Below are 18,836 nucleotides of genomic sequence, written 5' to 3'. Positions count from 1 at the left end.
TGCATTAATTTACTTTCTTCTGCAGGTGTGTGTGTGTGTGTGCTGTAATGCATGCATATGTACTCCTCAGAATACTCAGAACTCATATATACTGGTTAAAGTTTATTAGAGCATACAACATTTTTAAATGCACTTATTTTTTAGTTGTTTTATCCCCTCTTAGTTCTACACACTGGCCTTTGTAAATAGACACTTGCTTTTTACCAATATGTAATTTTTGGACAATATACAGTTAAACTAAATCATTTTTATAAGGGGAATATGATTGGCATATTAAAATTTTGATACTGAAATACGGAAGTATAGAAAACACAGAATACAGAATATTCTGTAAAATACAGAATATACACACTTAAACTACAGATATAGAGTTTTAGTATAATAGTGGCAGGTTTTCTCTTCCCGTAAGAGTACAATGTAGAATATATTATGGAATATAATCAACCCAAAATGTTAGGCTAAGTGATCACCGAAGTATACCAGGTAAGTGACTTAGATATGGCATTGAATTAATTAAATTTAGAAAGAGAGGAAGGGGGGGGGCGTTTGGTTGGTTTTTATACTTACTTATGCATTCATAGGTTGATTGTTGTTTGTGCCCTGACCAGAGATGGAACCTACAACCTTGCCTATGGGGACAATGCTCTAACCACCTGAGCTATCCAGCCAGGGCTAATATGACATTTTAAACAGACACCTATTTCCACTTAAGAAAGAATATAATACAAAAGTTATATACCAATGCCTTAGTTATCTGCACTTTAATAATAACTTGATGAAACAGTAAGATTTTTCTTTTCCTTAGAAATTTATTTTAATATATTTCATGTTTTCTAGATTAAATTTAAGCACTTCTTTAATTATTTTTAAATTGAGACAGATAATGAATATTCCAATTGAAGCATTCCATCTGATAGCTATTTAAAAATGAAATGTGATACTATTCCTTTTTGAATAATGATTGTAATAGTAGAGATAATACATTGCTACTTCTACCAATTGTAGAATTTGAGAAAATTAAGGTGTTTGCTTAGTGATCAAATATAAGAATCATGTTTTATGGCTTATTGGAATGCCAGACCACGCTTAGGTTGTTTTGAAATCTTTTGCAATAAGCTAATACAAGTTCCAAGAAAATTATTTTAAACTGCCCAGCTAAGTCAAATAAACTTCTCTGAAGCAGATATTTTTATGAGGGGGAGTAAAGTTTAAAATGCTTTGTAATAGATTACATATAACCTACAGGAAAAAGCATACATGGCTGTTGCATAACACTTTATACATTCATCTGTATGAAGCTAATTTGCAAGTCAAGTCAATTTAATGGATTCAGAATTCAAGGAAATAAGTAATATGTGTTGACATAAAATTATTTTAAATTACATGTATCGGGGGCAAGGTTAAAATCTTAAGATTAATGAACAAGCACCTTCATTTGATATGAGAAGAAAAATCCTGTGTTAAGCATTTATAATGTACTTAAAACATATCCTAATAGATAAATATTCTTTCCAGGTGCATGGTTCTCTTACACAAACTGCTATTCCATAAGATAAAAATAACTAGTGGAGCAACTTCAAAAAACTTAACATACTATGCTATTTTTACTTTGATGCATTTTGTCAGTATAAAATGAGTTTTATATTGTAAATGTATGATAACAAAGCACTGTCTTTTTAAAAAATAGGAATAGAGGGGTTTTTCACAAATGTTTAAGTGGAAAACATTCTTTTTCTTGTCTGATCACTGTGGCTAGGAATTGCATTACTATGCATGAAAGCAATATCCCTGTCTTGTTCTTGATCTTAAGGGAAATCCTTTTAGTTTTTGCCTGCTGAGTCTGATGTTGGCTGTAGGTTTTTTATATATGGTCTTTACAAGGTTGAAAGATGATGTCTCTATTCCCACTTTGCTGAGAATTTTTATCATAAATGGATGCTGGATTTTATCTAATGCTTTTTCAGGATCTATTGACATGATCATGTGATTTTTATTTTTCATTTTGTTTATGTGATGTTTCATATTTATTGCCTTGCAAATATTGTACCAGCTGTGCATCCCCAGAATAACTCCCACTTGATCATGGTGTATGGTCTTTCTAGTGTATTGCTGGGTCTGACCTGATCATATTTTGTTGAGGATTTCAGTATCTACTAGAGGCCCTGTGCACAAAAATTTGTGCACTTGGTGGGGGGGGGGTCTCTCAGCTGGGCCTGTGCCCTCTTGCAGTCTGGGACCCCTCGGGGGATGACCACCTGCTGGCTTAGGCCCGCTCCCTGGGGGATTGGGCCTAAGCTGGCAATCAGACATCCTTCTGGCAGCCTGACAGCCCTCGGGGGATGTCCATCTGCCAGCAGGGAGCAGACCTAAGCAGCAGTCAGACATCCTTAGTGATGCTGAGGAGGCAGGAGAGGCTCCCACCACCACCACTGTACTGGCAGTCATCACCCTGGCTTGCGGCTAAGCAGAGCTCCCCCATGTGGAAGCTCACTGACCACCAGAGGGCAGCTCCTGCATTGAGCATCTTCCCACTGGTGGTCAGTGTGTGTCATAGTGACCAGTCATCCCCAGTCTTTCTGATGATAGGGTCAATTTGCATATTACCCTTTTACTATATAGGATAGAGGCCTGGTGCATGGATCGGGGCCGGCTGGTTTGCCCTGAAGTGTGTCCCGTATCAGGGTGGGAATCCCGTTTGGGTGCCTGCCAAGCCTGGGTAAGGGGCTAATGGCTGTATGCAGCCGGCCACACCCCCTTCAGAGTGGGGTTCCCCACTGGGGTGCCTGGCCAGTCTGGGTGAGAGGCTAAGGGCTGTGTTCAGGCTGGCCTGCGACTGAAGCTCCCAGCCTCTCCTTTTTTTCTTTTTTTTTTTTATTCTGGGACTTATTTATCTTCTATAATTGAAACTCTGTTGCCTTCACTGCTGCTTCCAGCTCTGAGGCTGCAGCTGGCTGAAAGAAGGTATCTGGGGTTTGTTTAGCTTCTATAATTGAAACATTGTTGCTTCTGAAGCTCAGAGCCAGGCCGTGGCAGGCAGGGAACCTTGGCTTCTTCCATCACTGGAGAAAGCAAGTCTCCTGCTCGCTTCAGCTGTGTGGCTGCTGGTCGCCATCTTTGTTGGCAGTTAATTTGCATATCTCATAGATTAGCTAATGGGAAGCATAGCGGAGGTACGGTTAATTACCCTTTTGTCTTTTATTAGATAGGATGCTCATCAGAGATACTGGCATATAATTTTCTTCCTTTGTAGTCTTTATCTGGTTTTAGAATTGGAATAATGCTGGCCTCACAGAAAGAGCTTGGAAGTCTTTACTCTTCTTGAATTTTTTGGGATAGTTGAGAAGGACAGGTGTTCATTCTTTTTTGAATGTTCAGTAAAATTTGCCTGTGAAGCCATCCAATCTTTTGTTTGCTGAAAGATTTTTGATTACTGAACCAGAAAATCTGAATAGTCTTATTACAATGAAGGAATAAGTCTTCCCAGTTCAGTTTTGGAAGTTTGTATATTTTTAGAATTTGCCCATTTTGCCCAGGTTGACAATTTGTTGACATATAGTTGTTCATAGGGTCTGCTTATAATCCGTTGTATTTCTGTAATGTCAGTTCTTCTTTCTCTTTCATTTCTGATTTTTTATTTCAGTCCTCTCTCATTGTTCTTTTATGTGTCAGGCTAAAGGTGCATTAATTTTGTTTACCTTTTCAAAGAACCAGCTCTTGGTTTCATTGATCCTCTGTATTTTTTTTTTCAGCCTCTGTCTTTTATTTCCAATCTGATCTATATTAATTTTTTCCTTCTACTTACTCTGTGCTTTGTTTGTTGCTGCTTTTTTTTTCTAGTTCTTTTAAGTGTTGGGTTAGACCAGGGGTGGGCAAACTTTATGACTCGAGGGCCACAATGGATTCTTAAACTGGACCGGAGGGCGGGAACAAAAGCATGGATGGAGTGTTTGTGTGAACTAATATAAATTTAAAGTAAACATCATTACATAAAAGGGTATGGTCTTTTTTTTTTTAGTTTTATTCATTTCAAACGGGTTGGATCCAGCCCACGGGCTGTAGTTTGCCCACGGCTGGGTTAGACTGTCTAATTGAGATTTTTTTTGCTTCTTGAGGAAGGCTTTTAATGCTATGAACTTCCCTCTTAGGACTGCTTTCGCTGTGTCCCATCAATTTGGGGTTGTTGTGTGTTCATTTTCATTTGTTTCCAGGTAATTTTTGCCTCTCCATTGATTTCATTGTTAACTCATTCATTGTTTAATGACATGCTACTTAGCCTCCATGTGTTTGAACATTTTAGAATGTGCAATGGGGTAAAGACAATCTCTTAGTAAATGGTGCTGGGAACATTGGAGAGCTACATGTAAAAAAAAAAAGAAACTAGACCACTAACTTACACAAGAATAAACAAAATTAATAAAAGACTTAAATTAATGTCACAAACCATAAGAAGTCTAGGAGGAAACATAGGCAGTAAAATTTCAGACATCTCTCATAGCAATATTTTTGCCTATATGTGTCCTAGGGCAAGGGAAATGAAGAAAAATAAACAAATGGGACTACATCAAATTAAATAGCTTCTACATAGCAAAAGAAACCATAAACAAAATGAAAAGGAAACCCACAGTATGGGAGGAAATATTGGGCAAAAATACATCTGATAATTTCCCAAATATATAGATAAAGTATACAATTCAACATCAGGAAGAAAAACAATCCAAATATAAATAGCGAAAGGGCCCTGGCCAGTGTGGCTCAGTAGGTTGAGCATTGTCCCATGGACCAAAAGGTTTCCTGTGTGATGCTCAGTCAGGGCACATACTCAGGTTGCAGGATCTCCAGTTGGAGTGTGTGCAGGAGATAACTTATTGATGTTTCTCTCTCAACATCGATGTTGCTCTCTACCGATGTTTCTCTCTCTCTTTTCCTCTCCCATTCTCTCTCTAAATCAATAAAAACATATTTTTTTAAAAATAGGCAGAGGACCTGAATAGACACTTCTCTGAAAAGGACATACAGATGGCCAACAGACATGTGAAAAAATGCTCAATGTCACTAATCATTAGAGAGATTCAAATTAAATAATGAGATATCACCTCATACCTGTCAGAATGGCTACTGTCAACAAATCAACAAACAAGTGCCTGTGAGGATGTGGAGAAAATGAAACCTTTACGCATTGTTGATGGGAATGCAGACTGGTGCAGGCACTATGGAAAATCAGTATGGAGTTCCCTCAAAAAAATAAAAATGGAACTGCCTTTTGAGTCAGCGACTCCACTTCTGGGAGTATATCCGAAGAAACTGAAATACCAAATCAAAAGTATATATGCACCCCTATGTTCGTAGCAGCATTATCTACAATAGCCAATATCTGGAAATAGCCTATCCGTAGATGAGTGGATAAAAAAGCTGTGGTACCTTTGCATAATTGAACACTATGTGGCTGTAAAAAAGAAGGAATTCATACCTTTTGAGACAGCATGGCTGGACCTAGAAATTATTATGCTAAGTGAAATAAGCCAGTCAGAGAAAGACAAATACCATGTGAGATCACTTACATGTGGAGTCTAATGCACAGAATAAACTGACCAGCAAATTAGAAACAGAGGCATGGATACATGAAACAGTCTGACAGCTGTCAGAGGGGGAGTAGGAAGGGTGGACTAGATGAACGAAGGTGAAGGGAATATCAAAGAACATACATGCATAAGCCAAGGACACAGACAGCAGTATGATGATGGCTAGAGGAAAGGGGGGGTTGATTTGTGAAGGTGGGCATAGGGGGAAGAATAGGATTATCTGTAATAGTGTCAACAATAAAAAAATGAAGCTCAATTAAAAAATAAAAACAACTTAGTATGAAAGTCTCTGTCATCAAGGAGTAGATAATCTAAATGGCAGGCCAGAAAGTCCAACTCCAAAGTTCTAAAATGGACTATTCATGTTTCCTCTTCTAATGGATTAAATATATATTATTAGATTTCACATTCTCATTACTGCCAAGGTGATAATGTGTGACTCATTTCTCAATTCCATATTCAATTAGTTGCCAAATAAATACTGTTCTTTACTTGCAATATTCTATTTGCATTACCTGAGCCAAGTTCAGGCCATTAAATATTTTCCCCAAAGAGTGGCCTCCATCTTCTTTATTTTATTTTTTAAACATTTTCATTGACTTTTAGAGAGGGAGAGAGAAACATTGATGGGAGAACACATTGAAAGGCTGCCCCTTGCATGCCCCTACCTGGGATTAAGCCTGCAACCCAGGCATGTGCCCTGACCTGGAATCAAACTGGAAACCCCTCAGTGCACTGGACAATGCCAACCAACTGAGCCACATCAGCTTAGTATGTTTAAGAGAAAGGATACAATGTACCCAATAACCTATATTAATATTTTCTTAAAATTATACTCTGAGAGAAAGGCTAGATACATGTAAATGGGCCCTCATATTTTTACAGAAACTTCAGCATACCTATAGTATATCAAAAGGGAAAATACTGCACTGAAAATATAATTCAGGGCCTTGGATTCATTTTGCATTCATACCACCTCCTCCTGCAGCACTGGCTTCTTCCAGATATATGGCCAAAGTTTGAATCAGACATTGCTTTCAAAGTAAGCTCCATGGACACCATTTCTAGATTTAGATACTTCCTTAAAGATTCTGAGCTGCTGGGAACTAATGCTGGATATGCTGAAACTGTAGAGCAGATGAAAGGACCACACTCATTTCAGCTTTAAATAACTTGCATAGAGAGAGAACCAAGATGGCGGCATAGGTAAACACCTGAAATTGCTGCCTCTCACAACAACTTCAAAAATACAACTAAAAGACAAAACAGACATCATCCAGAACTACAGGAAGGCTGGCTGAGTGGAAAGTCTACAACTATAAGGAAAGAGAAAAGTACACTGAGACTCAGAGGAGGTGCGGTGCAGAAATAAAGTGCAGAGGTACGGAGGCGCATGCAGCAAAGGCTGGCAACTGAGGACGCAGCTGTCTTTTTGAATCGGAGGCAGTCACAAGCTCCTGACTGCTCTGAACTTAAGTTCCAGGAAAGTCTCTGGGGACCCAGACTCATACGGGGAGAGGCTAGACCAGCCATGTGCAAACTACGGCCCGCGGGCCGGATCCGGCCTGTTTGAAATTAATAAAACTAAAAAAAAAAAAAAAGACCGTACCCTTTTATGTAATGATGTTTACTTTGAATTTATATTAGTTCACACAAACACTCCATCCATGCTTTTGTTCCGGCCCTCCGGTCCAGTTTAAGAACCCACTGTGGCCGTTGAGTCAAAAAGCTCACCCCCCCCCCCCCCCCCTCCCCGGGCTAGACTGTCTGGCAGTGGGCCAAACTTGGAACCCTAGGGCTGCTTTCTCTCAGCAGTGCTTGCAGTGAATACTGGATGCTGAGACGCCTGGCCTCTTACGGCAGGGCTGAGGATCACCCATAGCTGCTTGATCTGCCCTGTTGATTTCCTGAGACCCTGCCCCACCCAAGCTGCAGAGGCTTTTGCATATGAATGCCATGGCCCTTTGCAATCTGAAAATTGCCTAACAAACTGCAGCTGGGCCAGACAGACCCAGAACTTCCAAGAGAAAGCCCAAGGCCCCACAGCAGCTTGCATTGCTTCACAGCTGGGCCTCATCTGGGCACCTCAAAACCCCAAACAATGAAGGGGAATCTGAAGATCTCTTCGTAGCTCCTGCTGGGTAGCCTCACGCAGAGGCTAAATTAGCACCTCCTTAGAGATCCAAGAGCCAGTGTACCCAGTGGTCAAAGTGGGACCATCCATATTACAACTCCTCAGATCCATAAGGGACACACTCAGGGGGCAGACTCAGTGAGCACCAAAGCCCCACTGAAGCAAGTCTTGCCCCAGAAGGGTGTCTTTAGCACAGAAGTTCTCCCACCGTAGACATAGCTGATTCTCACAGCCAATTGGCCTGGAGGTCAATTCCTCCCAGTGATACCTACAACAATCAAGGCTTAACTACAACAAGACTGTGCACAAAGCCCACAAAAGGGTGCACCAAGAGTGTCCACCTAAGGTAATTGGAGAGGCTGAGCCACGGGGCCCTAAAGGATACCTAGCACACAAAGCCACTCTACCAACACAGGGAAGCATAAAAAAGGCGAAGACAAAGAAACAGGTCACAAATGACAGAAATGGAGGAAAGAAAACTACTGGATATAGAGTTAAAAACCATACTTATAAGGTTTTTCAAGAATTTTCTAGAAACCGCCGATAAATTTAGTGAGACCCCGGAGGATATGAAAAAAGACCAACTAGAAATTAAGCATACACTGACTGAAATAAAGAATAATATACAGAAGAAGAAAAAGGTAAAGATACAAATTATGAACAACAATATACAGAGATCCAACAGCAGACAAGAGGATCGCAAGAATCAAATCAAAGATTTGAAATACAAAGAAGCAAAAAATACCCAACCAGAAAAGCAAAAAGAAAAAAGAATCCAAAGATATGAAGATACTGTAAGGAGCCTCTGGGACAACTTCAAGCGCACCAACATCCGAATTATAGGGGTGCCAGAAGAAGAAAGAGAGCAAGATATTGAAAACCTATTTGAAGAAATGATAGAAAACTTCCCCTACCTGGTGAAAGAAATAGACTTACAAGTCCAGGATGCACAGAGAATCCCAAACAAAAGGAATCCAAAGAGGACCACACCAAGACACATGATAATTACAATGCCAAGGGCGAAAGACAAAGAGAGAATCTTAAAAGCAGCAAGAGAAAAACAGTCAGTTACCTACAAGGGAGTACCCATACGACTGTCAGCTGATTTCTCAACAGAAACTATGCAGGCCAGAAGGGAGTGGCAAGAAATATTCAAAGTGATGAATAGCAAGAACCTACAACCAAGTTTACTTTACCTAGCAAAGCTATCATTCAGAATTGAAGGTCAGATAAAGAGCTCCACAGACAAGAAAAAGCTAAAGGAGTTCATCACCACCAAACCAGTATTATATGAAATGCTGAAAGGTATCCTTTAACAAGAGGAAGAAGAAGAAAAAGGTAAAGATACAAATTATGAACAACAAATACACATCTATCAACAAGTGAATCTAAAAATCAAGTGAATAAATAATCTGATGAACAGAATAAACTGGTGAATATAATAGAATCAGGGGAATAGAAAAGGAGTGGACTGACTATTCTCGGGGAGAAAGGGGTGTGGGGGTGCGGGAAGAGACTGGACAATAATCATACACCTATGGATGTGGACAGTGGAGGGGGTAAGGGCAGAAGGTGGGGTGGGAACCAGGTTGAAGGGAGCTATGAGGGGAAAAAGAGGAACAAATGTAATAATCTGAACAATAAAGATTTAATTAAAAATGAATAAATAAATAAATAAATAAAAAATAATAACTTGCATAGAATGGGTGGGAAAGTCCCAGTTGACAGATGCCAATGGAGTACATTTATTTATTTATTTATTTATTTATTTAAGTAATTATTTATTGTTGAAAGTATTACTTATGTCCCCCTTTCTTCCCCTTTGACACCTCCAGCCCCTTCTCGTCCCTCCCCTTCCTGCCCCAGGCCTTTAGCACCCTTTTGTCTGTGTCCATGGATTATCCATTCAAGGTCTTTGCTTGATTACCTCCCTCCCGACTCACCCTCTCCCACCTTCCCTTTGAGATTCTTCACTCTGTTCCATGCTTCCATGTCTCTGGGTCCATTCTGTTAATCAGTTTATTTTGTTACTTAGATTCAATATATGAGTGTGATCATGTGATATTTGTGTTTCTCTGACTGACTTATTTCACATAGCATACTTTCCAGGTCCCTACATGCTGTCTCAAAGGGTAAGATATTCTTCCTTTATACTGCTGCATCGTATTCCATGGTGTAAATGTACCACAGCTTTTTTATCCACTCATGAACTGATGGGCACTTGGGCTGTTTCCAGATCTTAGCTGTTGTAAATTGTGCTGCTATGAACATAGGGGTGCATACATTCTTTCTGATCGGTGCTTCACATTTCTTAGGATATATTCCTAGAAGTGGGATCATTGGGTCAAATGGCAAATCCATGTTTAATTTTTTGAGGAAACTCCACACTGTTTTCTGTAATGGTTGCACCAGCCTGCATTCCCACCAGCAGTGTGCTAGGGTTCCTTTCTCTCCACAGCTTCACTAACACTTGTCATTTGTTGACTTGTTGATGGTAGCCATTCTGACATGTGTGAGATGGTACCTCATTGTCATTTTAATTTGCATCTCTCAGATAATTCATGACTTTGAGCATTTTTTCATGTCTCTTGGTCAACTGTATGTCCTCTTTCGATAAGTGTCTATTTAGGTCCTTTGGCCATTTTTTAATTGGATTTTTTTTCTTCCCTTTAAGTTGTATGAGTTCCTTATATATTTTGGATATTAACCCCTTGTCAGATGTATGATTGCCGAATATGTTCTCCTATACAGTGGGCTCTCTTTTTGTTTTGTTAATGGTTTCTTTTGCTGTGCAGAAGCTTTTTATTTTGATGTATCCCATTTGTTTGTTTTCTCCTTAGTTCCCCTTTTCATAAGAGATGTATCAGTAAACGTATTGCTATGTGAAATGTCTGAGATTTTGCTGCCTATGGTTTCTTCTAGGGTTTTTATGGTTTCACTACTTACATTTAAGTCTTTTTATCCATATTGAGTTTATTTTTGTGTATGGTGTAAGTTGGTGGTGTAGTTTCATTTTGGGGGGCATGTATCTGTCCAATTTTCCCAACACTGCCAATGGAGTACGTTTGAAAAAGAGGAAATTATGATAACCAATAAACACAGACATGGGGGGGGGGAGCAGAGAGGGGAAAAGGAGACATATTTACTACTTTGTAATACTTTAAAGAATAAAAATATTAAAATAAAAAATAAAAAAGCCAAAAAAAAGACAGGCATGAAAACAAACTGGGGAACATGTAGAAAGAAGTATGGTATTCCACATTGCTACTATTTAAAAAACAAAACAAAAAAAGCTTCCAGCTTTTAATTACATTACAGAATTCATCACATATTTTGTAATTACTGAACAGTTAAACAACAAATTAGGAAAAGTGTTTAGGATAAATTATATGTAGTTTTACCAAACATAGTTGCATTTACATATTTCATTAAAACCAGTGTCTTGAGATTAACTGTAAATACAACGTAACTAAAATCAGATCATAGATTTAGCAGGAGAAGCTGGGAATGAATAATGTGAGTTCGGTATTGTGCTACACGGTGCAGCCTCCTGCTACAATGGACAGGGAAGAAACCCTTAAGTGCGCTGAGCCCAGGGCTGTTGGCACAGAGCAGCGACCCAGCACCAAGTGGCAGCTAGCGGCTCTGTCCCTCCTCCCTCGCCTTCCTGGGCCTCTGACAAGCCATCCTTCAACCTGCGAGGCCACCGGCTCTCCCCCAGAGACAATAATTTCCTGCAGGGGGTTGTGCCGCCTGCACAGACTGGCTCCCACCTCCAGCCCGAAGGAGCGGCCCCCCTGGGAAAGGCGCTGCCGGGAAGTCAGGCGGAGGGGTCTTGCTCCCGGTCCCACCCGCGCTCGCAGCTCCGCAGATGCGGGGAAAAGCGGTGGGCGGCGGGGAGCAAGGCGGGGAGCAGAGGCAGGAGCCCTGGTGGCCGGAGCCCTGGTGGCCGGAGCCCCGGGGCCGGTTTCCGCGGGGTCCGCGCCGGCAGGGCAGGAGGAAGGGGATGGGGGCGAGGCGAGGGGGCGGCCCGCGGTGGGAGCACCCGCCCTCGCGGCCCCGCGTGTGCTCTGCGTGCGCCTGCTGCCCCCGGAGGAAGAGCCGCGTCTCCCACCGGAGATGGGAGAAACCCGGCAACTTGGGGAGAAGAGCCTCCGCCCCCCCCCCCACCCCCACCCCCGCAACACACCCCGGGAAAGAGAAAAGTGGGCGCTGCGGGAGGAAGGCGGGCACTCACGTTCCTCCCGAGGGTGCGGAGCCCGGCGGCAGCGGCGGGCGCTGTGTCCTCCGTCCTCCCTCTGCCTCGGTCTCCAGTCTCCGCGCAGCTGGAGGACCCTTGGGCGACGCTGGGGAGGAGCAGGGGCGGCGAAGGCGGGCGGCGGGTGAGCGCAGCCACAGGGAGTGAGGCTCCAAACCAAGGCGGTGACCAGGCACAGAGGTGACCTGAGCAGCGCCTGCCCTGACCGGACCTGCTGCTGGGAGGGACTTGATGGTGACCGCCCGCTTAGAGGGAGAAAAGACACCAGAAACCTCAACCTCAGTAACCATGTGGCCACAGATGCTACATAGCAGTGAACACTAATAGGCAAGGGCTCTCATTGCGGTGAATTAACACCCACGTACATTCTGAAATGGCAATGGCCTGTACATTCTTTAAATACTGTAAAATTTTCTCCATTTAGGTCATTCTGTATATGTAAGATACTAGGAATATTCCAGATTCTCATACATCTTTTTCAGCATTCTTATATCTTATTTAGCTAGTTCAGGAAACTAGTCATCGTTAATCAAAAACAAAACAAACAACACACACACACTAATGTTCCACACAAAAAAAAACAACTCTACAGCTTTGCAAATATTGTTTTATTTTACACTTCCTCTGTTGTATTTTAAAGACATAACATAAAAATGAAGGTTTAGAAATGTTTCAAAATAAGATGACTTAAAATAATACAAAGTCTGATAACCACATAACCTACTTTAACACTACCATTTGAAAAACACTTCAAATCAAAATGCCACTCTAAGCCAAAACTTGTACAGTTTGGATTATAAAACTATTCTCACTTCCTAAATTATATTTGGATTCCTTAGTCTAGAGACCATCATTATCACAATCTCTTTACTCTTTTAAGAATTATTCAGAATCTCTAATAGGCATTTTTTACATCAATCATTCTACTGACATTAGCATACTAAAAGCTAAAATGAAAACGTTTTAATTATTTCAGTAATTCATTTAAATCTATTATAAAACTATTATGTTAACATGATAAAGATTTTAATGAAAAAATAATTATATTTGAAAAAGAAAAACATTGAAAAAGATGGTACTTAAAGATTTTTATTACATTTATTGCGTTGACATTGGTTAATAAATGTATGTTTCAAGTGTACAATTCTATGGTAGGTCATCTTTATCCTGCATTGTGTTCACCACCCAAGTTATCTCCTTCTGTCACCACACATTTGACCCCCTCTACCTGTTTCTACTTCCCCAACTCCCCTTTCCCTCTGGTAACCACCATACTGTTGTCTGTGTCTATGAGTTTTTGTTTGTCTTCTTTGTTTATTGTTTTCAGTTTATATCCAACATGTAAGTGAAATCACATGGTTATTGACGTTTCCCATCTGACTTATTTCACTTAGCATGATGTTGTCAAGATCCATCCATGTTGTTGAAAATGGCAGTATTTCATCTTTTCTTATGGCTCAGTAATATTCAGCTATAATATTGTATATGTACTGTAAGAACAGGAAATAATATTGAATAGGTAGTGTAAGGACAGGAAAAAAGGCCTTTCTTTTATTTTGCTGTAACCTTCCACAATTTATGAGAAGCACCTTGTCATGAATACCCAAGATTGTAGCTCTTCTGATTCAAACAACAAGACAAGTTACTCTCAAGGCTACATTCTTGCATACACCTCCTCCCTGCTGGTTTACAACTCAGGGATAATTACTAAAAACTTCCCTTTCCACTCCCCTTCAAACAAGCCTCTTTTGAACGCTTTATAACTTTTACTCTAAGCATGTTTTACAGGCTTGGGGAAAATACCGATAAGACACCTCCCTAAGACATCTGTGTGGACTGTCTCCTGAAGGACTAATGGACAATGCCCCTAATGAATGCTCAGTTTCAGCCTCCCCGCCCCCCAAAACCCCTCCCTTCCTTGACACCTAGCAACAGTAGCCAAGGCTTTAAAAGGGGGTGGAGGGAGGGAAGGAAGTTTTGTTCTTTGCTTATGTATTGATTATCAATACAAGGGCCCTTTCCCTTTGGGGAAAGTAAAAACTATCTCTTCTTTTAGTTGTGAATTCCTTCATAGCCTGCTTCACCTGCCAAAAACCCTAACACGTACCACATTGAAAACGGTGAAAGTTTTCCTACAAATCTCTGTCATGTCTGCCTTAATAGAAGATAGTGGATTCTCACATTTGCTTCTGTACTCAATCTTTTGTCATTTGCTGTTGTGGGTGAGTAGATAAAGAAAATTTGGCCACATCCCATATATGCATAGTTGAAAAACAGAAGAGTATTTTAATAGCCTTTTCAGATAATTGTGGATATTGTTCGATACCACACCAAAACATAACAAGTAGTTTTTTAAAGGTTAGTGGCCATGAGAAACCTGAAACAATGTTATGAATGTCTCCAACTCTTACATCAAAATCCACTGGTCTCTTTCACGTTGAATGTTTTAGTCATGCAAGATGTTTGTCATCAATGCATTTGGTCACTAAAAAATTAGGTCATGGAGCCCAGGTGAGGCCATCCTACTCCCAGGTGCACATGTCCTAGCCCCTACCACCCCTGCCACTTTCAGCTACTGGCCGGCCCTCCTCAGGCCTCGCCTCTACACTCTGTTTCCCTCTCAACTCCTCCTCTGACCAGCGGTGACATAAGGGACAGAGCAAGGTGAAGCCCATTTTTTCTTCCTTCTCACAGTAGTGCCAGGCAGCCCCCCTTACGTGTTCCCACTCTGGCCTGAGATGAATGCTGAGGCAGAAGCTGAGTTCAGCATGTTCTGGCCACCAACTCCTACAAGGTTACTCACTATAAACAATACTCACCTAACACAAGCAAAGTTTATTCCTACTTTGAATGCCATGGAAAGAAGACAGAAAACTCCAAAATAAGGAAGATGAACTATGAGGAAACAGTATTTTCTGGGTTGCAGTACATTCTTAATAAGTACTTAAAAGGTAAAGTAGTGACCAAGGAGAAGATCCAGGAAGCCAAAGAGGAGTACATAGAGCATTTCCAAGATGATGTATTTAATGAAAAGGGGCGGAACTACATTCTGGAGAAATACCCTGGGCATCTTCCAGTAGAAGTAAAAGCTGTCCCTGAGGGCTCTGTCATTCACAGAGGAAATATGCTCTTCACAGTGGAAAAAACACAGATCAAGAGTGTAAATGGCTTATACAGTGGGTTGAGACAATTCCTGTTCACTCCTGGTATCCAATCACTGTGGCCACAAATTCTAGAGAGTTGAAGAAAATATTGGCCAAATGTTTGTTAGAAACATCTGGTAACTTAGTTGGTCTGGAATACAAGTTGCATGTATTTTGGCTATAGAGGAGTCTCTTCCCAAGAGACTGCTGGCATGGGAGCGTCTGCTTATTTGGTTAAGTTCAGAAGAATGGATACGGTAGCAGGAATTGCTTTAAAAAAATGCTGTGAATGAAAGATCAAGTTCCAGGCTGTTCTCTTCCAGCAGGAGAACACAGTACCATAACAGCCTGGGGGAAAGACCATGAAAAAGATGCTTTTGAACATATAGTAACACAATTTTCTTCAGTGCCTGCATCTGTGGTCAGCAATAATTATGACATTTATAATGCTTGTGAGAAAATATGGGGTGAAGATCAACACATTTAATAGTATCAAGAAGTTCAGAGGCACCACTAATAATCAGACCTGATTCTGGAAATCCTCTGGACACTGTATTAAAGGTTTTGGATACTTTAGGCAAGAAATCCCCTATTACTAAGAACTCAAAGGGCTACAAGTTGCTGCCACTGTATCTTCAAGTTATTCAAGAGGATGGAGTAGATATTGGTACCTTACAAGAGATTGTAGAAGGCATGAAGCAAAACAAATGGAGTATTGAAAATATTGCCTTTGGTTCTGGGGAGCTTTGCTACAAAAATTAACAAGAGATCTCTTGAATCGTTCCTTTAAGCGTAGTTATGTTGTAACCAATGGCCTTGGGGTTAATGTCTTCAAGGACCCAGTTGCTGATCCCAACAAAAGGTCCAAAAAAGGTTGATTATCCTTATAGCAAAAGGCTAATAAGCACATTGTCTCCTCAACCCGGAGTTCAACCAGGGGGTGGCTGACCGGCCAACCACCTGTGCCACCCGCCCCCCCCCTCCCCCCCCCCCCCCGCTGGCCAACCCCGCTGATCATGGCAGGCCTGCCAGACCCCACTCATGCACAAATTTGTGCACTAGACTTCTAGTCTTTATAATAATAAAAGTGTAACATGAAAATTGACCAAAGGGCCGAACAGCAGAACATCTGTCCAGACAACTTTCCAGATAACCTGCCAGATGAAGCCAGGACTGTGAGGGCTGAGGCAGCCGCTGTGGCAGCCAGGGCTGCAAAGGTCTACCCTTGCATGGATTTCGTGCATCGGGTCTCTAGTCTTTACATAAAACACCAGAGGGAGATTTTGTTACACTTGAGGAAGGAAAAGGAGACCTTGAGGAATATGGTCATGATCTTCTACATACTGTCTTCAAGAAAGGAACGTGACAAAAAGATATTGATTTGATGAAGTAAGAAAAAATGCAAAGCTGAATAGTGAACTGGAAGAGCACCTCATTAGGCTTTATGACTGGGCGTGTGTCCTTGCCTCTACATGTGCGTGTACATGCACGCTGGTATACACCGGTGTGTGTGTGTGTGTGTGTGTGTGTGTGTGTGTGTGTGTGTGTATGATACATACTGTTCATTGTACAGATGTGTGAGGTTTCTTTATTTTATGATACATTACAGCCAAATTATTTGATGGTTTTTAGACATATTGCCCCCCCTCCCCCCCGCAGTGTTTAGGTGATCTCAATTAGGCAATGCACTTGATCACATAAAAGTTTAATGCTAAAATAAGCTTTTTAGGGCCCTTTCCCAATAGATAGTAATTTAATCTGGTACTGATATTTTCTCAACAGAACTGAGAAACTTTTATAAATAACTAAAGATCAAATAAAGCAGATTTGCATAAAATTGTCATGATGGCTTTATGTTTAACTTGTATTTTTGTACAAACAAGATTGTGTATGATATATTTAAAGTTTCAGTGATTTAACAGTCTTTCCAACTTTTCAGGATTTCTATGAGCACAGACTTTCAAGAAAATACTTGAAGATAAATTACATTGCCTTTTGTCCATTAATCAGCAAATAAAACATGGCCTTAACAAAGTTGTTTGTGTTATTATACAATTTTAAAGTTATGTCAGGACACACCCTATAGAATTACTCACCTCACTGCCCCTTGTAGAATATATATTAATCATTCTACATTAAAAAAAATAATGGCTCTTACTGGAATGTCTAGGCACTCTACAGTGATTATACCTGTTGGTCATTGTATTGTACCAATGAAATGCCAAATTTGAAAGGCCTGTACAACAGTTTTATATGTCAAATATTGCCTGTGGCTATAATCAAGATTTTAAGGAGATAATGTTTTTAGAAAGGATTTCTGCGTCCCCTATAGAATATATATATAAATGTAGAATATTGACAAAAGTGGAGGTAGTGTATTTTAAAGTAATTACACTTCTGAATTTATTTTTCCTATTCTATAGTTGATATGACTTACTGGAATGGGTAGTGAGTATACTTTAAATTTTTTGATTGTTATATTTTTATTAAGTTTTTTAAAAATTAAATTGAATATTAAAAAAAAATAGGTCAGACCTGGCTTAGATAGTCCCTCCAGAAGAGATCATTCCAGCAGACCAACATCCATAACAAAAACAATAGCTCAGTGAATAGGATAGTCTTTCCCTTTCCCTTCCTTCCATATTGCTCATCTTTTCTGTGCCTTCCCTCCAATCTTCACCATAATTTCTTGAGCATATTCCCCAGGTTACAACATACAGTGAGTGGTGTCCTTAAAAGTCACTCACTTTTGAGTGTTTACACGGATCTATCCTGATTTCCCCTCTCAAACCTGGCCTGATATTCTGTAGCCAATTCGTATCTTTGTCCCACTAAGTGACTGGAGGCCCTCCTTGTTTTCACTAGAGGGTTTTTCTGCAGCTTTCAGACACACCCTGTAGGGATCAGTCCAGGCAGCTGGGACCCTGCCTCTCTTCCTCACTCAATTTGATGGGGCCCAGGCACTCTTTCTGATCTAGTAACAATGAAAACACAACCCATTTCCTGAAACCCTGTTTAGGAGCAGGCGCATCATCCACATGTGTCTATCCTGACCTTACAGAGCTCAATGCCCCTTCACTTTGTGGAGTCTGACCTTCAAACTCTTTGCCTTTCTCATGAGGGAATCTGTTCTTCCTCCAGCTAAATCAACCTTATTGTTTTTATGGCATTCTTATTATTATTCTATCGCATTTATTTTTGTAGCAAGGCAAACAACATAATATCACTTGGCAAACAACATAATTATTATTGATTCATGTAAGGATCTTCACTGGATGCTAAAAATAGTAGGTGAAATTTTGAGGCGTAACAAACTATTTATAGACAGAGTACCTCCACACAAGATGTTTGTGACATACAAAAGGTAAATAGTACCTTTACTCTGGACAAACAGAGCAGACACTTGTTAACCATATGATCATAGTCAATACTGGCAGTAATGGAGCTGAGCACATGCCTGCAGATTTGCTGCATGGGAAGAAGTCAGCATCTGTTGTGAGATTCCTACCCACATGGCATAACGTGAAGCTACATGAGGAAACTTCAAACAAACCTAAGCAGAAAGTCTGCAAATAACTGGCCTGTACTCTTCAAACTATAAATGTCATGAAAAGCAAAGGAAGCCTACAGAACTGTCCCAGATTAAAAGAGACTAAAGAAACACGACATTGGACATAACACATCATCTTGGATTTACCTGGAATATAAAGGATATTATTGAG

The 18,836-nt window shown here is 40.5% G+C and overlaps 1 protein-coding gene and 1 pseudogene across 5 annotated transcripts in view; one reads left to right on the top strand and one right to left on the bottom strand.

Annotated features, from left to right (window-relative positions):
• Positions 1 to 18,836, bottom strand: part of LOC139021703 (ankyrin repeat domain-containing protein 26-like) — a 177,557-nt gene that overhangs the window by 116,665 nt on the left and 42,056 nt on the right. For 2 of the 5 annotated variants that reach the window (XM_070432216.1, XM_070432233.1), the window contains exon 1: positions 11,951 to 12,032. The exons of the other annotated variants lie outside the window; for them this stretch is intronic. The gene's annotated coding sequence lies outside the window, so the exon portion shown is untranslated. Of the gene's footprint in view, positions 1 to 11,950; positions 12,033 to 18,836 lie in introns of those variants that run through there. 5 annotated transcript variants of the gene reach the window in all.
• LOC138998852 (nicotinamide phosphoribosyltransferase pseudogene) lies at positions 14,710 to 15,992 on the top strand (annotated as a pseudogene).

This window comes from Myotis yumanensis, unplaced genomic scaffold (assembly GCF_028538775.1).
Source record: "Myotis yumanensis isolate MYYU_CA2020_CCGP unplaced genomic scaffold, mMyoYum1.0.hap1 SCAF_1, whole genome shotgun sequence".
NCBI lineage: Eukaryota > Metazoa > Chordata > Mammalia > Chiroptera > Vespertilionidae > Myotis > Myotis yumanensis.
Note: the sequence above shows the minus strand (reverse complement) of the source record. Positions and strands in the feature narration are given on the sequence as shown.